This window comes from Corythoichthys intestinalis, chromosome 18 (assembly GCF_030265065.1).
Source record: "Corythoichthys intestinalis isolate RoL2023-P3 chromosome 18, ASM3026506v1, whole genome shotgun sequence".
Taxonomy (NCBI): domain Eukaryota; kingdom Metazoa; phylum Chordata; class Actinopteri; order Syngnathiformes; family Syngnathidae; genus Corythoichthys; species Corythoichthys intestinalis.
Window position 1 is genome coordinate 9,043,898 of NC_080412.1, and position 14,666 is coordinate 9,058,563.

The window sequence follows — 14,666 nt, forward strand, 5'->3', positions numbered from 1 at the left end:
GTTTAAATTATCATCTAAACACTGTGCCGTCATGATAAGCTTGCTTACTGGACATCACTTTTCCAAATGTAGTGGTGAAAATGTGATTGGCATGTTTTTCATTAAGAATGGTGGTCGTATAAACTGCATTATTTTTTTATCCAGGGCTTTGGCTCTCGGGTCATTTCGGTTAAAAAAAAAAATCGTGTCTCGTCTCGGCGGCGGCTACGTTCGTACCGGATAATCCGCCCGCACCGGCCGGTTTGCCGCGGTGTGAGGGAACGCTCGAGAAACCGGGTTGTTCGCCGGAGGTCCTGAAGCCGGGGAACTGGGCTCTGCCCGCCCCGCCGATGGCGAGGTGGCGGCGGCCTGCCGGACCGGCCAGAGCGGCGGGCTCCGTCGGAAGACGGCTACTTGCCGACTATCGGTCTCCAGTCGTGCCGGTGTTTAGCCTTAGATGCGAGTTTACCACCCGCCTTGGGCTGCTTTCCCAAACAACCCGACTCTGAATCGTCACAAGCCCCTAGTTTAACTTAGTGTATTCAACTATTTCTTGTCGTGTAACTCCGCCTCCTCAACCCCTCCTCCCTGAGGGGCTTCAGAGAGGGGAGGGGTTGAGGAGGCGGCGTGCTGAATTCTTCGGTTGTGCACATTTGGAGGCTAAATCAAGTATATAATTATCGGATTACATTATCGGTTGAATTTTTTATTATCTGGATTATCTGTGTGACGTCATAATTGCCATTATCGGCCGATAACTATCGGCCACCGATATTATCGTGTATCTTTAGTCCATATCCTCTTTTCCAAGTGGGAAAACGAAAAAATCTTACGTTGTAGTGCCATTTTTGTCTTGTGATTTAGTATGGCAGCCTTTCACACAACACGAGTGTCCCATTTTATCAAAGACAATAATGAAAGCAGACGTTTATCATTGTTCAGTTGCTTACATCCAAAATGGCGATTCGACCCACAATGCACTGCAGCTTTTGCAAGTGTTACGTCACCTGACAAATACCGGATGGCAGACATATGTGTAGGCGTCAAGCTGTCGCCATCTCCCGGTCAGTAGGAGAACTTCCGGTAACTAAAAACAAATATACGGACCATTTTTCGATTTTTGTCTCGTACTAAATTCTATTTTGGTTAAAGAATTTAAAATTAAAAATTAAACTGTTTTGGGACTTTTCCTTACACGTTCCATATAAGAAACAAGAAAATCAAGCTGTATTTCAATTTTGATTTTTCCGTTTTAAAACGAAAACCAAATAACCAGCCGTTTTTCTGTTTTTCAAACTCGTTTCAAAACGTAATATCCAATTACCAAAAGAGACACGGACCGATATTATCGTTTTAGATTTTTTTTTTTTTTTTTGTGCATGAGTGAACAGTACAGGGCATTAACGCTATTGGAACGGGGCGTCATTTCTTTATATACGGCAAGTCGGAATTGGCTAATTTGGTTTTATTTTTTGCCTTAAAATGGTAATATAATAGATCATTGTGCAATCATATTTCATATAGATGGCGTTGTGCTGAGAAAGTATAGCAAGCATGACACGCAGGGCATGGTAGATTTTTACATGGTAGAGATTGTAATATGTATATAAGTATTCAAAAATATAAACGTCCAAGAAAATCCTGTTAGTACTTTGATCTTACAAATGTAATGTCTTATGTTACATATGCAACCATTTTGTTTTACTTTACATTTGGCAATCAGCTATTGCAAATTAAAATATTCTGAATTATAATACCTTGTTATACAGATAGTTACCAAAACAACCATTGTATATATCATGTTGGGATAGTTTCATTTAAAGAAGAATATTTTTTTTTCCATATATTGCCATAGACTTCACCATCTCATAGTGAAGTCTATGATAATGCCTAGGTATGCGATCGGGATTCAAAATCAGGTGAACTCGCACTTGGGTGCAAAAATATGCGATTGAGACATCTCTAATTGTAACCTTGTAATTGAAAAGTTACCTTAAAATAGTTTCTATTTATATAATTTGTTCATTACCTTCGCAGATCCTCAATACACATTGGAACAATTGGTGAAATTCTCAGTTGGCTGGGAGATTCCATTGGAAGATATGCAAGTGGAGATAGTTGAAGCAGAGCATCCCACATCTTCAACTCGCCTCCCTTTCCTACGATTGCCCAGTCACTACACTACTCAACTTGAGGACTTTAAACAGAGTTGGAAGTATTGCAGTGCATCAGTAGATTATCTATTTTGGAATTATAGTGTATTGCTTTTGTATAACTGAGTATTAAAGCTAAACAAAAGAGGAAAAAAACGCGACTACAAGATTTAAGTCGGAGTATTAGTACAAGAAAAAAAGTCATAACATTAGAAGAATGAAGTCATGTATTGCAATATTAAGAGGATAATCTCGTGGTCCTATTTTTTAAAAAATTGTTTGACCTGTCGTACTAGACCAGGGGTGCCCAAGTCCAGTCCTCGAGAGCCCCTATCCAGCTTGTTTTCCCATGTCTCCCTCCTTTAACACACCAAAATCAAATGATCAGCTCATCAGCAAGCTCTGCAGGAGCCTGATAACAGTCCTGATTATTTGAGTCAGTCACCGTTTTCCTGCATGGAGGACCAAATATCAGATCACGAAGGCACGACGGATGGCTGGGTTGCAGCGGTTCGTCGGAAAAGCATTTCTTTCATATTTCTGCTGGAATGAGAGCGTGTTCCCGTCATCTCTACTCTTGTAAGTTAAACGATTTATCCGTTTTGGTTTCAATACGTTTTTTTATTTTATTTTTTTACCGTTGTGTAAATCTGCCTCGGTAGCAATGCTAACCTACTCCTCCTCCTCACCTACCTGTTGTGTTACTAGGAAAACCTGCATATGAAATGCTGACAACACATCCCGATTGGTCACCATATCTCTTCTTGGGTTATTCTGAGGTCAAGCGCACCACATCGGAGCGTTATGAGAGGTTGGAAAGGCGAAGAGTGCACGCTGAAACTTCAGTTTGCTCTGCTCTTACAAACACGATCCCAAGTGTTGTTGTGAAAAGTCAATAAAATATGAATACCCAAAACATGACTTGAACAACTTCTTGACAAACTGTAACTGCTTGTTGTTTACTTCAGGTCTTCATAATAAACAGGTGTAATTTGTGACTATTAAGTCATAAGTACAAAGTCAGGTGACTTAATTTTGTTATTCTATTTGGAATATGCGTTGACAATGTGTGGACAGTGTTGTAGACAAGAACTGGGACTGATAAGTTGCAATAGATTTATTTCAAGTAATGCAACTTCTCCAATACAATATTTGAGCTGACAGTTTAAAATCTTTAAATTAGTGCAAACAAGGCCCACCCTCTGACGGGGTCAGCAAATATTATATAATTATAAGTAATATATACAAGTTTAACATAAATGTGTCTTTGTCAAAGCAGTTTAAAAACCATTTACTGGCCTTGGGTAAATTTCCAGACAGAATAAATATGTGGTTTAAAGTTCTTGCATTTCCATTTTAGGTAGTGCAAGTTCTCCAACACAATATTTGAACTGACAATTTAAAATCCTTTTAGTGCAAAATGGCCCACACTCTGACAGGGGGTAGCAAATATTATAATACATAATACATTATAAAAAGCTATATACTATATACATACAAGATCACAACAAAACCTGTATTTTTCAAAGCAGTTAAAAAAACATTCAGTGGCCTCAGGTAGATAAAGGTGTATAAATATGTACATTACAGTTCTTGCATTTCTATTTTAGGTATTGCAACTTTTCCAACACTATTTGAATTGACAGTCTAAAGTCTACATTAGTGCAAACAAGAATAATTATAAATAATAATAGAATTTATCAATTCAACATTACAATGAAACGTGTCTTTGTCAAAGTGGTTAAAAAAACAACAACACTTCACTGGCCTTAGTTAAATAGCCAGGCAGAATAAATATGTGCATTAAAGTTCTTGAATTTTCACAAGTTAAAAGCCCGCAGTTTATCAGCAAGAAAGGCAGACCCAGACGGCGTCTGCTGCAGGGGCTTGTTTGATTCCGACACAAGACAAATGGAACCACTCAATTGAACAAATTTTCTTTGTCAAATAATCCAAGAAGAGAGATGGTGACCAATCGGGATGTCTTGTCAGCAGGTTTACCTAGTAACACAACAGGTAGGTGAGGAGGAGGAGTAGGTTAGCATTGCTACCGAGGCAGATTTACGCAACGGTAAAAAAAATTAAAAAACGTATTGAAACCAAAACGGATAAATCGTTCAATTTACAAGAGTAGAGATGACGGGAACACGCTCTCATTCCAGCGGAAATATGATCAAAAGAAATGCTTTTCCGACGAACCGCTGCAACCCAGCCATCCGTCGTGCCTTCATGATCTGATATTTGGTCCTCCATGCAGGAAAACGGTGAGGAGTCAAGTTTTCCTCGCCCTTTTTTTTTTGTCGCAGGAGACACTGTTGCACCCGGTAACACAACAATGCACACCCATATTTTCTTTCTAATACACCGAAGGAATTAGGTTAGCACTACCACACGTTACAATCCCCGTTGAGTCTGCCGGAAGGATATTGCCAGCATGGCGGCCTAGCCAAACAGTGTTTGGTACGTCCCATTCCCTATTGGCATTCAATATGTGGTATGAAAATTCCAGAGTTTGGCTCACTTGTTATCCCAGTCAATCCGGAATCTAGATCCTGTTAAAATATAATGCACCAATTTGAGCAATAACACAAGAGGTAATACTGTATATGAGCATTGTGACATGGTTAAGTTGCAAGCAAAGTTCCAAAGACAGCCATGACAAAATTCAGTGCATAATCATGACAGTCATACAGTTTATACACAAAAGTTTAATATTTACGGAGGAAATTATTCTTTGTCAATGATTTTTTTTTTTTTTTTTTTTTGCTTTAGTTGCATTATTGAGTAGCAAACTAATACACTTGCCAGGCAATGATTAATGAATGCAGAAGAACAGTAGAACACCTGTGTGTGAAAGACCTTAGCTAGTTACGGTACGCGTCGTCGTTAGCTACTTTCTATCAAATGTTTTTCCAACTTCTTCCCATCCTTCGCGTACGTGTCACCCAGGACCTTACCAAGTTACTGTCCGTGGCCATGCAAAGGCAACATAGCTAACTGTGGCTAACTGGCTCGACATCGATTTTCGTGCCCTTCTTTAAAAATGCAAAATCAACTGATATTGAAATTGGGATTACATTTGCTTGAAAAATCATTTTAGTACATGACACACAAGAGAAAACAAAGTAAACTCCTTACCTAAGGGGTTTCGCCATTTCTATCATCTGCCATCATATGGAAGTGGAAGCAGAAGCCAGCAGGTCGGCAATGGTGTGTCCCGCCCTCTTCCTGAACAATCGCCGTTCTGATTGGTCAGAATTTTGGCTCACATGCTTACCCCGAAATTTAGTTGTACATGCTCAGAAAACACTTGTAGATCATTAAAGAAAAAACACCCGAAGAACTATTCACTAGATTGTGTTCTTAACGTCTTCTTTTGACCACGACTTGGAATGATATTTTTGTGTTTGTTTTTTACAACAGATTATTTCGATGTACAAGTAGATTTTTTCATCTTTGGTTACAAGTGACTTTTGTCTCTGAAAACGCGACAAGGGGGAGACAAAACTCGCGAGGTTGTAAGCAAAGAAAAAACACCTGTAGAACAAAAAAAAATCACTTGTAAATGGAAAAAAAACACTTGTAGAATTTTTTTTATATTGTGTTTTTTTTTTTTCATGTTTATTTCACAACGCAAAATTTGGAAATACAAGTGTTTTTTAGTTAAAATTGGTCATTTTACAGGTATAATTTTCATTTTACAACCTCACTTCTTTTGGCACTATTCTATCTCCATAATTAGGATTGAAACATACATTTAAGAGAATGAACAGAAATATTAACTCATTCACTCCCAGTCATTTTCACCAGAGCAAGGCCGGTCGCTCCTGGCCGTTTTACTGGATTTTGACTGATTTTGTAAGGCCCACAGAAAATTCTGTTCTATCAATATATAAACATGGAACCCACCCAAAAAAAAAAAAAAGATTACACTCTCTTCTTTCAGCAGGAAAAAAATTAAGTTCATATCGTTTTCCATTCTTTAGAAATCAGCATTAGAAAATTGCTTAGTTTGAGCAATTTTCCGATTTCTGATGAAAAAGCAGAGAAATTGAGCTTTTTGTGAAAGCATACATTTCAAACATAACTTTGACTTTAACACAGCTATTTTTTGCTTTATTTACATCCCAAACATCTCAATAATGTTTTCCTTTTACAAAATATCATAAAGAACAAGACAAATAGAGCTTTTGATAACAAAGTAACAATTTATTTACACATAACTAACTGAGAGATGACGCTGTTGTCACCGAGATGATGCTGTTGTCGCCGCAACAGCCAGGTTAACTTTTCCCTCATCGCTGCCTGTCTCATAAAGATGGATTTTTTTTAGTCTCTGCAGGGTCTGCCCGGCGAGCCCCCTGCACTGGTGGTCCCGGTTGTTCTGCTCGGTCGCCCAGCACCGGGCAATCCCGGGCGTCCTCTCGATTGTTCTGCTCGGTCGTCCGACGCCTGGCATCATTCCCCCGGCGCTCCGACCTTGCGGCCCAGCCTTTTTTTTTGCTGTTGAATCAGGTTGCAGGTCTTACCAAATGTGCTACTGCCCTCCAGTGGCCATTTTTATTGCTTTAAAATGGATTTTCAGCTTTGTGCTTTGGAGCTGAGGTGAATCAGGACCAAGAGATGTCTTTTATAAATAAATAAATAAATAAATAAATAAAACACAAAAGACGAATAAATATGTCTTTGGGACACTGAAACAATTAAAAATAGGATGTTTATACGTTTTTGGGAGCAAATGAGTTAAAGAGAAACTGGCCGAGGCCTTGGCCTCCTCAAATCTTAATTGGCTACAGGCTCTCCCATTAGCATTAATGAATGCGAGAATGTAATTGAATTCAGCGAAAGGCTGGACTCCTTTTGAATGTCACACTAACAGATCATTTCCGGCCCCAACAGCTACTTTAGGAGTGCAGGAGGGTCCAGGCCCGCCCGAACTCAAACAACTGTTATGTACTTACATTTATATGTTCACTTGGATGCATTATGTAGTCTTTTATTATTAGTCAAAGCATCATGCATTCACATTCTGGTTAGTTTTAACATATAGCATTTGGTGTTATAAGAGTAAGCTCAGTTATCTTAGTCCTTTGAAGACCACAAAGGTGTAACATGAACCCCCCAGTCTACTCAAATCTTTGTTTATCCAATCAGGGGAAGCCACAAGACAACCCCCAGAACTGTTCCTTGTTGACCAATGGTTTGAATGAGTAAAGTAAACACCCACTAGATTGTAAAATGTGAGGTATATATTAGAGTCAGATACTGTAATGGGTGTGCCTCATTCATTAAAACTTGTGTTTGTTGTTTGACCGCACCCTGAGACTCTCAGTATTTGTGTGACGACTCCGTTTTTAGTAACGCCTCCAGAACAGAAAAAGAATGCGCGGCGTTGAAGGTACGAGGTCGAGAACCAACGCCAACACAACTAACATTTACTTTTTCTCATATGACAGAAAGGACAGCCTGATGCCCCTCCAGATATAAATGACTGCGAACGTGTTTGTTTAAAAGTGATTAAACGTAAATGGTCTGAACCCAGGTGGACAGGTCCCCACAAGGTCACTGGGAGGACGTCATTCGCAGTTCGCTTCTCGGGAAAAGGGGACACCTGGTTCCATATCTCCTCTATCAGATCGGCAAAGACCCCATCAGGCCAGACGCTTTCTCCACCTAGCGACCCACCAAGGTCTAACTAAGTGTCGGCTGACCATTCTTGATGACATCATTCAACAGAGGTGAGTTCACAGTATCAGAGCAGAATAATCACAGTGACTCAGCCTGAGACCAGGTATTCTACCCTAAGGTCCCAAAGAAGTTAACTGTGCACTCAAATGATCAGAGCCATGCTAGAGGCAAAGATGCGAAACTTCCCTCCGAGAATGATGATGCACTCCTTCGGTTGGCTTTTTGGCCTTTCCCTACTTCTTATCACATCCACCGATGACTGCCCCGTTCCAGTATCAACCGAGATTGTGACCATCGGAGCATATGGGGCGGAATCCTCCACTTCAGTCACCACCAGCGGAGAATGTGTATCCATCCTGGGAAACGAACAAGTGACTTTCGAGTTTGATGCTTGTAGATATTACATGTGTGGCTGGGCTTCTAAAAGTCATTATTATTTGTCTTCCATCTCATGGTCATACGAGACACCGGTGGCTTATTCAGGGAATGACTGGCTGATATCCTGTCAATCACACCCTCGTCGTTGTCATGTCATGCCATTTCCAATTTTATTTTGAAGGTTTCACCCTCCTTGTGTCTGCGTACTTGCAGTTCCTCCGGTCACATAATCACCCATTGTTTCCACCTGTTCCCCATTACCTCCTGTGTATATATTGCCTTAGTTTCCCTTGTCCTGTGCAGAAGTGTCTTTCGTCCAAGGTCAGTCACGTCAGCCTCTCGCCATAGCCTGTCATAGTGATACTGAATATTATCCTCCAATTGGAGCGTTTTGTGTTTTTGCCTTTCCTCCCTTTTGGAGTACCTTTTTGTTTGAACATTGATTGTGGTAGCCCTGACTTATTCCTCTGTTGGAGAGCTTTTAGTTTGTACCCTTTTCTCATCCCCGCATGTCAGCGGAAGAATCTGTTTTCAAAATAAAGTTTTTGCCTGAACCTCCACAACTGAGTCTGCCTCGTCGTCTCGGCCTGACAGTCCTGTGGAATGTGGGAAGATGGCTGACCTGTCAATCACACCCTCATCCTGTGGAATGTGGGAAGATGGCTTACTCCATCTCGTTGGTACGAGTAGGGGCGCTTGGTGCGGGCAACCCCAGACTTGCCTTAACGGTAGATCTAAGAACTTTTAACTTGTCCTCTTTGATCAAACCACGACATCGATGCAGGGCAGTTTTATCCATACAGTTCCAAATTGTTTAAATTTGTTGTTAACCCCTTATGCTTCTTCTGCAGACTCTATGCCTTTTTGAATATGCCAGTCTTTTCCACAAAATCTAGCTCCCCACCGAGTGGGTCAGGCAATTCCAGGACAGTCCAAAAGGGACATCTTGTGGCTGGTTTATGGTACTACTCCAGCTTCACCATCAATGTAGCAGGTCAGCCCAAACTCAACAGGAAGCGTGTCAGAAAAGCACAAAATCAACAGGAAGTGGACCGTAAAAGCGCCAACATTAAAAGGAAGTGAATAAACAGGATGTGACCTGCAAATGCCACAAATTTAATAGGATTAGACCAAAAACTAACACAAAATGACCTGCTAATGCCACAAAATCAACTTGTAGTGACCCGGAGGTTTATTTGCCAGCAGAGCGGTTTGGGGATTTTTTAAAAATGCAATTGCATGGTGAAGTGGAGCAGCACAAGTCATAATGGAGTCAAGAAAGACAATAAAAATTAACCTCCAAGCTCTTGGTGCACATCAATGCGAGTTTTGTTTAACCTGTGTTGAAAATGTACCGATAGGCGAAGGGTTCTTTAGATTTCTTCCAAATTTTTGGCTTCATCCATGTACTTGCAGTCCAGACCCTCCAGCGCTGGCAGTCCCTGCAGACCCCATCATGCTGGCATCTCTTCTTCCACTCAACTGCACTCATTGTTCGGCAAAAAGTGAATGCAGTATTTCGTCGAGGAAGTTCGAGACTTTTTTTGCTGTTTTAGTGCACACCATACCCGTTGTGTTGCAATGTAAGCAAGGCCATGCTTGCTTTTTGCAAGATGTCTGTCTGCCTGGGCTCTTAAGCGCACATTAACTTTTAAATTTCTGCTTAAGTCTTGTCTTGAAGCTGACAACACGGTGGAACTAATTTCAAGGACACTGACGTTTAATTAAGGGAACTTATTGATTTGAATAATAGGGACTTTTCAAAGCTATTATGGAGGATGAAAAATGACAGGTGTTATTTTCACCTTGCTAGTTATTTACATTACTTGTATATTACTGTAGTGCCACACCTAGCCATATATTGGATATAGGCATATGCCTGTAGATAAGTTTTGAAATCCATTCTATTCTACTGACCGCTATAATTTATTTAAAATTGGCACTTCAATTGTCGTTAATTATTCATCTTTCATATTTAAATGTTATTTGGGTTTGTTTTAAACTTAAGTTTTAAGCAGAAAATGTGCGCGTCCCCGCGGCTCCATCCCATTTTTAGCCCAATTTCATAAAAAGAATCTGCCCCAGTGCCTTTTTGAGAATTTTGAAGAATGGGGCGAACTCAGCATGGATTCACTGGTCGAAGCAGCAAACAATTTTGGGCCAGAACTGGTCGAAAGTAGCAGAAACCACATTAATGCATGGCCTGGATATGTCACAAATGTTACCCAATCTGGACCAGCACAGGGCCAGATTTGTATCAAATCAGTGTTCAATATTAAATGTGGGGTCCATTTTGTTCAATGTATCATACTGGGATGTCTTTATATCTCAAATTAACATTGTCTATTAAAAGCAATAATAACACTTCTTTTTCATGCTGTTTATTAATGCTAACTTGTTAATGTACCATAACATTACATTATTTTTTCACAAATTGGAACAAGAAACTCCACATTAAAGATGACCCATTTTTAGACAGTAAACAAAAGATTGTATTTGTTAAAGGGGAAGTTTAGAATTTTTGACATCAGGCTTAATCTTTGAGTTAGCTAGGGTTTAACGAGTCGGTGGAGTTGATTTCAACCAATTCTGTGTAGTTTGTTATTTGTTAGTTTCAGTGCTCTGGAACGGCTAAGCTAGCGCGATTCAATTGGGCTAACTTAGCAAGCCATTAAAAACCAACATGTTCACACACGAAAATCATTGATGACCCATCCAATCAATCGTGTTGCCTATGTTTTCAGGATAAAGTTATTAAAACTTACCTTTATGTGTCAATAATTGCACTGTGAAATGCAACATTTTTAAACCAGCAGCTCTGCAGAGGAGCAGCAGAGTGATATCACATCGTTTTTTTTTTTCACTTATATTTTCAGTTATTTTATGGTCGTATTAAGCATTAAAAAAAAAAAAAAAAAAAAAAAAAAAAAAAAAAGTCCTGAAGAATGAAATGAATTACGGCCGTTTGGTGTGACAATTGTTTTGGCTGCATGGGTGTTTTGGAACAATTTTCAAGCATTTTGAATTTATTTCACTATGCTTTACCTGTTCGTAAATCTGTATCGTTTTTTTTTTATTGGCATGCTAGGAAGGGACCATTGACTCGCGCTATGCTTAGCCACTCCGGAGCCCTGAAACTAACAAATAACTTACAAACTGCACGTAATTTGTTGAAATCAACTCCACCAACTAATTAAACCCCCGCTTCCTCGAAGATTAAGTCTACTGTCAAAAATTCTGAATTTCCGCTTTAAGGTTCTGGAGTTACGAGGCAAACTGACAGTGGTAACAAGAATTGATTGACGATGAGAGGGAGTGGCAGTTGATTGACGATGAGAGGGAGTGGCAGATGGCGTCTGAAGAATCCGGTGGGCAATTTGGTGATAGAACAGGTGAACGGACAGGCAAGCAGTACAGGATCTGGGGGGGACAAAAAAAACGCTCAGTATAAGGATTACAAGATTCTTTGTTAGCTGAAAGCTGGCCTCACCAACTTGTGTAGTTGAGTTGTTGATCTGGCGATGATTTGAGGCCAAGGACCGATTTACTTAAGCTGCTGAAGATCACCTGCACCTGATCCTAGGGTCACCCATCTGTACAATCCTGCAGTCAAGGCAGTGACACACATACACTACTGGCCAAAAATAGTGGCAATTGTGTCAGATAATGCTGAATTTCTCCCAGAAGATGATTGCAATTACAAATGCTTTGGTAGTAATATCTTCATTTACTTTGCTTGCAATGAAAAAACACAAAAGAGAATGGGGGGAAAAAATAAATCATGATAATTTTACACAAAACTCCAAAAATGGACCAGACAAATGTATTGGCACCCTTTGAAAAATCATGTGATGCTTCTCTAATTTGTGTAATTAACAGCACCTGGTACTTACCTGTGGCACATAACTCGTGGTGGCAATAACAAAATACCACTAAAGTTGACTCAGCCTCTGTCCTGTGTCTTTGTGTGTACCACATTGAGCATGGAGAAAGGAAAGAAGACCAAAGAACTGTATGAGGACTTGAGAAGCAAAACTGGGGAAGCATGGGCAATCTCAAAGCTAAAAAAATCTCCAAAGACCTGAATGTTCCTGTGTCTACCGCGGCAGTGTCATCAGTAAGTGTAAAGTCCATGGCACTGTGGCTAACCTCCCTAGATGTGGACTGAAGAGCAAAACTGATTAGCGATTTCAATGAAAGATTGTGCCGATGGTGGATAAAGAACCTCGACTAACATCCAAACAAGTTCAAGCTGTCCTTAAGTCCAAGGTTACAACAGTGTCCACCCGTACTATCCGTCGGCGTCTGAATGAAAAGGGACTCTAGCGTAGGGATTCCCAGGAAGACCCCACTTCTGACGCAGAGACATAAAAAAATCGAGACTGGTGTTTGCCAAAACCTACCTGAGAAAGCCGAAACCGTTTTGGAAGAATGTTCTCTGGTCAGATGAGACAAAAGTAGAGCTTTTGGGAGAAGGCATCAACATACAGTTTACAGGGAAAAAAAGGAGGCCTTCACAGAAAAAAACACCGTCCCCACAGTCAAACATGGCGGAAGTTCCCTGATGTTTTGGGGTTGCCTTGCTGCCTTTGGCACTGGACTGCTTGACCGTGTGCATGGCATTATGAAGTCTGAAGACTACCAAGAGACTTTGCTGCATGATGTAGGGCCCACTGTGAGAAAGCTGGGTCTGCCTCAGGGGTCATTGGTCACTTAGCAGTACAATGACCCAAAACACACGTCAAAAAGCATTAGAAAATGGTTTGAGAGAAAGAAGTGGAGACTTCTAAAATGGCCAGCAATGAGTCCAAACCTGAATCTTCTAGAACACCTGAGGATAGATCTGAAAATGGCAGTTTGGAGAAGGCACCCTTCAAATCTCAGAGACCTGGAGAAGTTGGCTAAAGAAGAATTGTCTAAAATTCCAGCAGAGCATTGTAAGAAACTCATTGATGGATACCGGATTGTTCGCTGTTATTTTGTCCAAAGGTTTTGCTATTAAGTATTAGGCTGAGGGTGCCAATACCGTCCAGCCCATTTTTGGAGTTTTTTTTTCTCTGTGTTTTTTCATCGCAAGCAAAATAAATGAAGAAATTACTACCAAAGCATTTGTAATTGCCATCATTTTCTGGGAGAAATTGTGCATTATCTGACAGAATTGCAGGTGTGCCAATACTTTTGGCCAGCAGTGTACACAAACACAAGGAGGAAGAGCTTGGCTCAGGGGGCAGGGGCCCTAAGGGCTTCCAACATTGAAACATTTACAGCAATATAGAGTAAATGCGTTCTCCCTCCATATGTTGTTCTGCAACAAAATTGGAATGACTTTGAGACATGGCAGATAACAAATACACTGGCTATTTTGTTAACACTTGATTGAATAACTTGTTTAACAGTAAAGAAGTGACAAAACGCGATTAGGACTTTGAATAAAGCACTTACCATCAAAATTTGCAGTCCGCCGAGATGCTGTGTCTTGAATCCTGCGTGTTGCCCTGTTTCGTGTCACAGCGTGGATGCCTCGCCTTCAGGGTGCGCGGAGTTGTGATGTCACTCGTCGACCGTTAAAAACTTTAGATGTTGAGCACGTGCAGTCTGCACGGTCCGGGCCGAAACTGTGCGTAACCTATCATTTGGACTGTCGGCTTGATGATCCCGGTCGCATCTGGCGCACTGACGTTTAGTAGAAATGATTGTTATGTGAATCTAGCGAGCTGACGCCATATCCAAAGCAAAGTCACCTGCTATCGGAGATGCTGATTTGGTTTCAAAATTGAATTCATTCCAGCCCGATTGTTTTCAGAAAGTACTTAAAATTTGCGTCGTAATCCTTATAAAAATGGATTTCATTATGATTTGTATTTTTTCTTGTAAAAATTATTTGGCATACCTTAAGAATATTTACAAAGAAAACAGTTGTTTTTAAGGGGAGTTACTTTCTCTGCTAGACAAATCAAGCAGCCCCAAAAAATTCAGGGGGCCGGTCCAAATGTGGAGGCGGGCTGTATCCGGCCTACTTGGTTTGGGGACCCCTGGGCAAAATGATTAATGCAAAATAAATCTGAAGTGACTTATACTAACTACTTCTAACCAATACTACAGTGTATCCCAAAAGTGAGGACACCCCTCGCATTTCTGCAGATATTTAACTATATCTTCATGGGACAACACTGACAAAATGACACGTTGACACAATAAAAAGTACTCTGTGTGCAGCTTATATAATAGAGTTCATTTATTTCCCCCTCAAAATAACTCAAAATATAGCCATTTATATCTAAACCCCTTGCAACAAAAGTGAATACACCGCATGGGAACTGCGTACATCCCTAAATGTCCAAATTGAGCACTGCTTGTCATTTTCCCTCCAAAATGTCATGTGACTTGTTACTGGAGTGCTGTCAGCATTGCTGCAGAGATTGAAGAGGTGGGGGGTCAGCCTGTTAGTGCTCAAACCATACGCCACAC